Below are 10,034 nucleotides of genomic sequence, written 5' to 3' on the forward strand. Positions count from 1 at the left end.
TATGGATGAAGGCCAGATGGTGATGTTTAAGCAGCATCTCCAAAATTGCCGCTCTTGTGGGATTTCCCCCCTCTGCAGGGGTCAAGACCTAGAGGTCCATTCCCAAGGTCTAACGTGGCTCGACCGCTCAACATCGGTGCTAATGTTACGGGTGATGGGTGGATGCGAGGGTCTCCCCTGGCGACCAGACGTTATGGACCTGAGCTCTGCAGCGCGGAGGGCGGCTGCTGAGCGATCGGGGCTCGGAGCGATCTGATTGGCTGCTCCGCCTTTTCATCGGGCGTTTTGGTTTGGCCCCACTATAAGTAGCCCACCCAGGTCCACGTCCACGTACAGTGTAACACTTGGCAACCAACTTGCAAAGCTGTACATCTAAGGTAGTTAATGTAATGTGTGTGTGTGTGTGTGTGTGTGTGTATTATTACTGTTTCTATTTCTGTGTATTGTTCCTGTGGCCAGAGCTGAACAGGACAGGTGGGTCCCCCGGGCATGGCGCTGCTGATGGCGGCGTTATTCTGGCCGCTGCTGCTGCTGCTGCTGGGGCCGTGGCGCGCGCTCACGGTGCGCGCGGACTGCGGGACGGAGTGCGCGCGCTGCTTGTCTCGGCCGCTCGGGCGGGACGCGGACGGCGACGCCGCGGTAAGTTCTCTGGGACGTGTAGATGCACGCATTGGCGTGGAAACTGGGGGGTTAGTCTATGCGCAAAAACGCGCCTTTTTTGCACGGTATTGAAATATATGCTGCCTTGTTATTAAAGGGAATTTTATTGCATTGAGTCAAAACTCGGATCTATCGATCACATTTATATCGGCATATGCTCCTTGAAGACCACAGGACACCAGGAAATCTCAATCCAGGCTGCCAGCCACCTTCTCTTTTTATCTTAAACCCCACACCACTTTCTTTCTACTGACACACCCAAATTGAGCACAATTTGTCAAAAGATTGTGTTCATAGTTGAGGGTCCTAATGAACTAGAACTGATCACTTCATCTATGGTAACTTGAAAGCACGTTGTGAGTCGCTCTGGATAAGGGCATCTTTGTTGTCATCCATCGTCCTCAATGGAAGTGGTGTAATTTAATGTAACTTGATGCCCAGGACAGTGTCATGGGTGGCAGTGGCAGTTTTCTTACTTTACTCTGCTTCTCTCTGACAGGGCTGCACATTAGAATGTAAAGGAACAGTTAACACCAGGATGATGGAGCTCTGCAGAGATCTGTCGCCTGAGGAGGACAAACTGCCCGTCGGCAACGTGCTTGACCAGGAGAAGGAGGGCGACGCGGCGCCGCAGCACAAGCTGGACAAGAAGTACGGCGGCTTCATGAAGCGCTTCGGCAGCTTCGTGATGAAGAAGGCCGCCGAAATTGGCGGCAGTGACGCGCCGGCCGACGCCGAAGGGCGCAGTGCAGGCAAGCAAGCGCTATGGTGGCTTCATGAAGAAAAAGGACGCGGGCTCTGACCACGAGGACGACCGGCAGCTGCAGGTGCTGCGAGAGTTTCTGAGCGGGGGTCTGGCGGCAGAGACCAGCGGCCAGCGCAACGGCGAAGTCACCAAGCGTTACGGTGGCTTTATGAGAGCCTGCAGGAGGGTCAGGAAGGAGAGGAAGGCCGAGATCTTCAGAAACGCTACGGAGGCTTCATGCGCAGGGTAGGCCGACCAGAGTGGTTAGATGATCCGAAGACCTACAATGAGATGCTGAAACGTTCCTGGGGGGAGAGAGAGGAGAGCAGCGTGCCCCAAGATGGAGAAGCGATATGGTGGCTTCATGGATTAGACGCTACAGGCAACAGAATGAAAGGACATTTCCCATTCCTACATATGTAAAGATAGGAGTATGTAGTAAATATTATTTATTTGTTCAAAATTAGTATTATTTTCTCACTTTCCATTAGTCATTATTAAATATATCCCCTTTCGTTTTCGTAATTGCAAGCTTACCAAACATTCAGTTTGCTGGTTTCTCTGTCCTGTGAGTCCTGTTTGACCGGACTGTGCTACCTGTGAAGATGTCCAAGCCGCTAGAAGAGTGGCTTTCCAGTTTTATGAACCTTTTGTAGAGAACATAAAACGGAGAAAGCAATGAAGCTCTTGACTATTTTTATTGTATATTTTGTTTTGTACCTCTTTCTTGTATGTGTACTACTGGGGATGTTTGCACTTAGTAAAACTATTTCACGTTTCTGTTTGTAACACTGCAGTATCCCCGAACTGGACACAATAAATTCATTTATGCGCAGAAACACACACACGGTGGTGCATTCACTGATTAAATAGAATCCCAGTAAGAATCTTCACCTGCTGTGGTCACGGCTTGGCACAAATAGTCATCAGTCGCTTTTTCATCTCGACAAAAATGTAAAATAGAACATATCATTTGGCTGCATAGTGCAGGTCTGTGTGAATTCTGTCCCTAAATTAATTAATTTCATTAAATTAAGTTACTGCGTTTGTGGACGTAATCGTCACTTCTCTGCCTTTGAAAAACCATGATTAATGACGCTAATGAATCACAGAAAACGAACGAACGAGCCGATTCACCGCCGAACGCCTGGCTGACGTCAAATGAATCGCTTCGTACTTTGCAAAAAAAGTAGGCGGGTCCGCCCCGCCCACAATGCCTTTCGCGACGCAGCGAGCAGCGATTGGTTGGCAGCCACGTGACCGCCGCTCTGACGGAACAAATTCCGCCAGCTGGCGAACCGGGAAGTTTCTCGCTTGGACGCCGCAGGTCGGAGGCGAGGCGACGCGGCGCGTCTTTGTCGTTTCACGCTCACTCGGTTTGTTTGTGTGTTGCCTGCACCATTTCACTTCACCAGACCGGAAAGGTGAGCATTTCGTTTACTTTTCTTTTTTATTACCAGTAGTTACAAGGACAGTCCCCCTGGGGACACTCAGTGTCTTGCTCAGGGACACAGTTGTGCACAGGTGTGGTTTGAACCTGGGACTTCACTTATTTGTGTACTTTTCTGTTTAATGCATTAAGGCCCGTGCACACACACGTCCATCAGAATGAACTTCCTGCTGGAAACTCTGCAGCTGGTCTGCTGTCCATTATATTACACGTGGAGTCTTTCGTAAGGCTCTTCATCCCGGCCAAGAAGAAAAATGTGACCGGCGAGATAGTCCTGATCACCGGCTCCGGCAGTGGCAAATCGGCAGGCTCATGGCCCTGGAGTTTGCCAGCATGGAGGTGGCTTTGGTTCTGTGGACAGTCAGCCACGAAGGCATGAAGGAGACCGCCCGCAAGCGAAGGAGGCGGGGGCCAAGCGGGTCCATTACTACCTGTGCGACTGCAAGCGACCGGGCGGAGGTCTACAGAGTAGCCCGAGCAGGTACGCCACCTGAGATCTCAACCACATTCAGCCCTGGTCTGGAGTTTGCCCCTTTTTAAAAATTTCGTTAACATCTCTAACATACGGGCTCTCCTGTTTCGTCCTATTTTTCTTATCTCAGTTGTAAGTCCCTCCCTTAATACCACCTTTGCTCAGCAGGATCTAATGGACCGATTAATATTTGACACTTAGATGGGCTGTTCATGTAATTGTTAAATGTTTATGTACCTTCAAGCCCTGACTAAGTCAGACATTTAATTCTTTTTTTTATTTAAATTTTTTTTTATTTAATTTTTTTGTTTTATATTTATTTATTTTTATAAGTCCGTCTGTCCATGTCTTTTGCACAGGTCAAGAGAGAAGTCGGGGGATGTCAGCATTCTCATCACAATGCGGGGATTGTGACTGGCAAAAAGTTTATGGAATCTCCAGATTCTCTCATAGAAAAAACTGTGGAAGTGAACACAATGTCCCATTTCTGGGTTAGTTGCTGCTTTATCAGCTACACTTCAGCTAAACCACTTCCATTTAGAATCTTTAAATACTTGTTACTTTGATATAACAGCACGCCCCCCCCCTTCCCCCCGTCTTTCTCTCCCCAACAGACATATAAGGCATTCCTTCCAGCAATGACTTCTAACAATCATGGACATCTGGTCAGTATTTCCAGTTCTGCTGGCTTGATTGGTGTGAATGGGCTGGCGGGTAAGTTTTTTTTGGCCAAAATAACCCCTAATTTAAAAAAAAAAAAAAAAAAAAATCGCTCAACATAAGCGTGGTTTAAAACCAGTATGAACAACATCTTATTTACTCTTTCACTCAGATTACTGTGCCAGTAAGTTTGCTGCGGTTGGATTTGCAGAGTCTGTTGCTTTAGAGCTGTTGTCCACGGGCAAAAATGGCGTCAAGACCACAATTGTGTGCCCGTACTTCATCAACACCGGCATGTTTGACGGCTGTGGCACGAAGTAAGTGCGAGACACGCTTGAAAAGGTTTTATTTTGGCCGGCAACTCGAGTTGTCGTGTGAGCCAGAGTACTTTGAAGCCCCTGCTCTGTTTGCTCTTTAGTTTATTTGCGCAATCTGGAGAGGTGATTTCTGGGTACCAAACTTTACCGCTTCTGTGGTACTGACCCAAATGCTCGGTCACTCTTGAACATGGAGAAATAATTTTATTTTTCACTGCCAAATTCAGATCCCCGAATGGTAGCAGCGGCATCCTTATGAACCAAGATGAGTGCCACACTGAAGGATTCCCAGCCATAGTCTCAGGGCGTACATGCTTCAGCAATCACACTGTTACAAGAATTCACTTCATTTGTTGAAAAGCTGCTCAGAAATGCAAAGTATTTTGTGATTATCTACAGATTTTTTTTTTTTTCCCATTGTTTTGCTGGGTGCATTTTAGATTTCAAAGATATTGTAAAAGAATGGCATGAAACCAGGAAAACGTGTCTAACAGTGTTTTACAGGTCTATAGTAATGGTCTGCTTTTTGTAGGTGGCCAGTTTTGCTGCCCATTTTGGAGCCAAACTACGTCGCAAAGAAGATTGTGGATGCCATTTTAACCGATCAAGCCTTTCTTTTACTTCCAAGGACCTTATACATTTTAATGGCACTGAAAAAGTAAGTGTCCTTTTGCTCCATTTCATATACATTTTAAATATGCTACACTACACCAAAGGACCATATATAGCAGGCAGATGCAGTGTAGAAGGTAAGTCTTTGTTTTTTTTGAAGGATCCATACAGACCTTTAGTCTGTACTAAACAGCATCATGTATTTTAATGGTTTACTACAGAGTTGAACTCTCCAAATAGAGATGTATTCTAGTTCACATGCACTGTAAGGTCATGACAATTGAATGAAATAAGTTTTTTTTTTTTTTTTTTTTTTTTTTCTCCCCTTCAAACTGCAGTGAAATGCTTTTTAATAAGGTAATTTTATGGAATCCAAATGGCAAATAGCTTTAATTACTGAACCTTTACTACAAGCTCTCCTGGCTTCTTTTAAAGTGGTTGGTCAGGCTTCTTAGGGCTTTTAAAAAAATAAAATATTAATCAGAATGTGTAATTCTTTTTCTGGGCTGTCGTCCTTTTCTAGCTCTTTGGAGTGGAAACAAGGGACTCTCTTGGGGCGGTATCTTGGTGCCTTTGAGAGCCTAGATCTTTGTAAGACTGACCAGAAAAACCATTAAATATGGGCCTATTGACACTTCACCTTTTCTGCTCCCCACCACACTCTTTTAACAGACCACAACCTCAAATTCGGATGTGTATGGAACATTGCCCCTTTTAATTTCTGTGTTCATGTCAGTTGCAATAAGCACCTTGGATGTTAATGTTTTTTTGTTCAGATTTGTAATAATAAAGGTTCATGTTTTTTTTGCAGCTTGTGTGCAAAATTACTATACATTTACTGGGACATGAGCACTTTTCTATAGGCGCCTACATCTCTCATCTATTCAGCACTGACTCCTACAGATGGGTTTCAAAAGCAGCTGAAAGACACACCTGTTCCAGTGGGCGCTGAGGAAGTATAGTTGCTCACATTTTAGTGAAGTACCTTTTGGGGTTTGAGCAGTACTTTATCAAATCCGCTCTATTTTAAATGCCCTCACTCAAAGCACATTTTCAGATGTCTTGTCTGGTTTCTCAACAAAAATCCATTAAAGTTTGTGAGTCATATTGAAGCCTTTTGGAGTGGGGCTTTGTCTGACCTGATTATTTTTATTTTTTCAGCAATAGCAAGTAATTCTGTATCGCCATATCCATGATTAAATTTTTCTCATTTCATCCAAGGGGTAAATGTGGTTCTAATTCAGATAGTCTCTTCTTTGTGCGATTTACTGCACATTCTGTGATGATCATCCATGCTTGTGTTCACCGATTGAACACATTTTAAGTTACATCTACATTCTCATTTTTGGAATGGGTTTCAATAGGTTTTCATTCTATTGGTCTGTTCCAGCTAACATAACAGAATTGGCTACTTTCACTCATGTGCATCCAAGTTGTGCTCATCCAGTCCTTCCTGTCTCTGCAGCATTATACCAGTTAAGCAGACAGTCCTCCTGGGCATGTACCTGGGGGCTTTTAACTTCATGGATTCATTCAAAGGACGATCAAAGAAGCGGGACTAAAGACCTGATTAGGTGAAGATGGGAGTACAAGAGTTCCTCACCCACCTAATTTGATTTTTATATATTGGACTTTTGAAGCTTTTTTATTTTTTTTTTTCCCCAGCAAGGACTACCTATGCTGATGAGTGTTTTGTGTATAGAGTGAACTGTAGTTAGGTGCCAAATAATTGATTGATGATTTTGTTTTTCTATGGTAAGTGTATAAAGGTGATGGTAATTGGGAAGGCTTTTTTTTTTTTTTTTTTTTTTCTTCTTCCTTTTTTCCTTTCATTTTCTCCCTCAGTAACATGTTTAGACACATTTCATACACTGAGTCTTATAGAATTTATTTTTCTTAAAAGGATTTTAGTTGTCAATGTATTCACATGCAATATTTTAAGACCTTAAACTATTTTTTATTTGAATTTGGTCTAACAGTTTCAAATACCACCAGTAAGTCCTGTTTTATTAATCTCATTAACTAAATATTGTTTGGCTTCATGTCATTTGCATTTTCTGTATGCAAGAACTGCTACATTTATTCCACATGTCCATGAGCCGAAACCTGAGTAAACCATAATAAACTTTCAAGTAAAACCCAGTAGTGTGTGCAGTTATGACTGCATGGACAAGGTAATCTGAGGGTCTGAGGTGGACCTGAGAAACGGCACAAGAGCACCATCTGGTGTCAAAATGACTCCTTTATAGAAAAAATTACTTTAATGTCCTGATTATCTGATGTTCCTTACGCCGCTCCTGCCTGATTAGAAACATTTTCCTGCTTCTCTACTCGGTATGTCACCTGCATCTTCACAGATGTGGAAGCACAAATCCACTGGCTCTTCAAGCAAAATCCACCGAGATGGCTGAGCCTATCGGCCCTCTCTCTTCGGGCGAAAGCTTATTACTTACTGTAATACATTAAAATAGTGTTATTTGATGAGTTCAGTATTCTGTTATTCTGATTGTTCATAAAAGAAAAGGGATGAAGGGTTGCTGATTTGTCCTTTTAATAAGTAGCCATCCCACTACACAGGTCACACCAGTTGCATATAGCTCACGACTTAATTGAGCTCAAGGGTCTGACTCTGAGATGGCTCACCCATAGTACGTTGTGGAGGCGGGAAGAGAAATGATGTGTTGATGAAAGCAATTCTCTGGGCATGCTGATGAGTTTTTGATTGAGATTGCCGGGGTGTGCCTGCAGCATTAGGAGGGAAGAAATTGATTTAATATGTAAGCATTTTCTCCAAAGAGACCGTTTTTCCTCAATTCAAATGCCAGATGGATGCAAGTTATAACACAGAAGAACAGGATAAGGTCGTGTACACCACCTAAAATGAGTGAAGAAGACTGATGATTCCATTTAAATGGAACCTGTCAAGCGTAGAGCATATCAGGCAACAAGTTCTCATATTAAGCAGGTAGTTCTTGAAGTTGTTGAAGATTTTTGACATGTTGAAAACTAGCACATGTAAAAAGATCTGATTGACTTTGACATGGTGATTCTAGACTTTATGAGTCAGACAATCTTCAAAACAGATGGTTTGTTACCTCCGTGTGAGCAAAGGTCTCAGCAAAAAAACCCATGGATTGTTGATGGGGAGTGTAGACAAATCAACATGTTCGAGTCGTGTGCAGCTCATCATGTCAATACCACTGTCAATGCCACAACAGAATGATTTGTGGCAATGCTCCACTTAAAAACGTTCATGTCCAAAAGTTTTGAGAGTGACACAAATGCTTACCACAAAGTTTGCTGCTTCAGTGTTTTTCAGTGTGCATAGAACATGAGGACATGAAGGTGCCCTTTAACACCAAATAGTGCATGTTCCACGAGGCATGAGCTGCATTGAGTGTGTGTGTGTGTGTATATATATATATGCCAAGAGTGTGCAAAGCAGTAATCAGAGCAAAGAAACTAGAATATAAACATGTTTTCATGTACATAACTCCACATGTGTTCATTCATAGTTTTATGCCTTCATAAATGTAAATGGTCAAAAAAAATGAAGAAAACACATTGAATGAAAAGGTTTGTCCAAACTTTTGGCCTGTACTGTATATATATGCAAAGCACACACACACACTTTTGATTTTTGGGCCGGAGTTGAGCTCTATCTCTAAATTGCGGCCTGTAGGCTGTAAACGCTGCAGAGCCTCCACGCAGAACACCGGCTATGGCGGCAAGTCCCCACTAGAGTCTGCTTTAGCCACGCGAGATGTGGGCTTCATTTGCGTTGCCGTGCCATCGCCTTTGACGATTTGAATGACGCCAGGGCAACTTTTCCCGGAGCACCGTTCGGATTTTATTGAGTAATTGCGAAATTATATCGCGATCCTTCATTTGCGTCAAGCTGGTAAGTAGCTGCATTAAAAGCGCGCCGCGCGTCTTTTATCCGCGGGTGCGCGCCTCTGACGTCACAGCCGAAGCGGCGAAAACGCTCCCAACTTCAGCTCCGATCGAGCCTGGTCGAGCACCCCGCCGCTGCGGCGAGAGCGCGTCCGTAAAATGGCAAGGAAGACCGGAGTCCCATCTCCTTATTACGGTAAAAAATGATCATAACTAGCTGCTTATTCTTTTTGCACGCGTGCACGCATGCAACTTTATTGGCAAGGGCATCTAACGGGGGGGTCGCCGCTGCGCTGCCATTGTCCCCCCCGAACCCCGCTTTATGGAGAGTTCAGGAGAAGCGGGAGAATTACACCACCGAGCACTTCTTGCACACGTCCGTCTGGCAAGGCTGAGTAATGAAGTTATGAATTAATACCAGCTGATTATCCCGCGCGTTGCACATCGAATGTGTCGTATTCTGAATCTGGATCGGGGTCCCTGTAACTACTGACTGTAAGGGGCTCTGGATAAGGGCGATAGAACACCATTAATTAGTTCGCAAATACCTTTAAATAAATGTAATGCAGTTCGCAAATATATAATTAGTAATTAATAGTATTCTGTGTTCTCCATGTCTTTTTATTTCTTGCTCATGCTCTCAAATTGCTGAGACATGATGGTTTGCTGGCCTCAGCAAGCCGCTATCAGTATACTTACGAAACTCCGCGAGGTTTCACTGGGATTTCTACCTGTACTCATCCACAAATGGGCCACATTTCATAATAAATGTTTTAGTCAGACTTGTTCACTACATTTCATTGCCCTGTACTTGTACATGTGTAATGACAATAAAGTTGAATCTAATCTAATCTAATTCAGATGAAGCACCTTGGTGTTACTGTGAAGTGAGGTTTTGGGCCAAATGCAACAGAGATTTGTAGTTTAAACAGGTTTAACTTGGGTGTAGATGACAGTGAAGACAAGTCAGTGTGCTCCGCTTGGACTTTGTGTTTGTGGATCTTACATACTCTCCCCCAGTTGGCATGGGTTTCCTCCGGGTTCTCCAGTTTCCTCCCTCATTCCAAAAGCATGGTCCCCGCCCTGCACCCAGTGTCCCCGGATGGACTTCGGCACTCTCGACCCTGCGTAACAGGACTAAGCGTTTATAGAAAGTGAGTGAGTCAGAATGAAACCTTATTAAAGCCATAACAATTACATACATCCAGCTGCTTCGCACTTCCT

General features: G+C 44.0%; 2 pseudogenes; both read left to right on the forward strand.

The window, feature by feature from the left end:
- The first annotated feature begins 279 nt into the window (after positions 1–279).
- Positions 280–1,945, forward strand: LOC114789097 (proenkephalin-A-like; annotated as a pseudogene).
- Positions 1,946–2,684: 739 nt separating this feature from the next.
- Positions 2,685–7,397, forward strand: LOC114788836 (epidermal retinol dehydrogenase 2-like; annotated as a pseudogene).
- Positions 7,398–10,034: the final 2,637 nt, after the last annotated feature.

The sequence above is a fragment of the Denticeps clupeoides genome, chromosome 4 (assembly GCF_900700375.1).
Source record: "Denticeps clupeoides chromosome 4, fDenClu1.1, whole genome shotgun sequence".
NCBI classification, from domain to species: domain Eukaryota; kingdom Metazoa; phylum Chordata; class Actinopteri; order Clupeiformes; family Denticipitidae; genus Denticeps; species Denticeps clupeoides.